The following is a 1,213-nucleotide window of genomic DNA, read 5'->3' as shown; positions in this document are numbered from 1 at the left end:
AGTCTAACCAAGCACTTTCCTTGGTTGGACCCTGTAGATTTGTTGAGGAATCTTAAGAAAATTCTAAAGGTTTGTCTTTTCCCACCTGGCTCCTTGAGAAAGTTCCTGCTCTTTACTTGGTGAGACCTCCTGTGCCTCTCCTCAAGACAGAGCTAGCAGAGGCTGCCCGAGGTCTTCTAAAGTCTGTCCTTAGACACTGAAATGTGGGTTGTTGTCCAACACCTGGGCTCAGATGCCCTCGTAGGCTGGCATTCACCCGTTCACCATGGGCTATCAGGAAGGGCCACCTGTTCTATACCAAACCAGCTGTGGGCCTTGGGCAAATCACGCCATATCTCAAAACTTTATATCCTGTATTTTTCTCTTTATGTCTTTTAGAATCTCCATAATCTTCAGTCCAAAAGAGAATGGTTTTCCTCCCCAAGGTCTAGGGCTCTGCCCTTCTTCACCCAGCTACTCATTTTGAGGTTCTAGCCCTGGCCTAAGTCCTCCCCACCAAGACCTCGTGTGTCCCCTCCAGAGCACTGCTCCAATTTCTAGAAGATACATTGGCTTTCTCTGTTAGGCCTTGATAAACCCCATGTGACGGTGTAGTTGTGCAGGCCTCCTCCACAGCCCTCTGAATGAGCAGGCTCACAACTCCTTTGCTGTTGTCCAGTGGGTTCCATCTGCCCTCCCACCCTGGACATGGTTGTGAGTCCTCACTTCCACCCGTCCTGCTTGCTGTCTAGCAATGCTCAAGGTTGCTGCGGCACTCTTAACGTCCAGTCTCAGAACTGGAAACAGGATCACACGAATGGCTTGGGGTTGAGCTGACCCCACCTCCCAGGATCCAGACACTTTGTTAATACCACTTAGAATTACGGTGACACTCTTGGCCTGTGAACTCATTAGACTAAGCCCTCTCAGTCCTCCTTGCTGCTGTTCCTCCTTCCCCTGATGTCCTATGTCATGAACCCAAATGTAAGGCAAAGATAGGAGCCAGACAGCCCCGGATTAAATCCTGGCCCTGTCACCCGTGAACTGGGTGACCTCACTTTAAGTCACTAACATAAATTACAAACCACGTAATTTATGTGTGTCTCTGTCCCTCTGCCTGTGAATGGAGACAACAGTACTTACCTCATGGGGTTTCTGTGAGGATTAAATGAGACAAGACCCGTCAAGTGCTTGCACAGCACCTGCCATATAGCAAGTGCCAGTGAGCAGTGGT

Source organism: Eumetopias jubatus, unplaced genomic scaffold (genome assembly GCF_037043125.1).
Source record: "Eumetopias jubatus isolate StellerSeaLion01/CBP00866 unplaced genomic scaffold, mEumJub1_p1.0 scaffold_5, whole genome shotgun sequence".
NCBI lineage: Eukaryota > Metazoa > Chordata > Mammalia > Carnivora > Otariidae > Eumetopias > Eumetopias jubatus.
The sequence above is the reverse complement of the archived record's forward strand: the minus strand, read 5'-3'. Positions refer to the sequence as shown.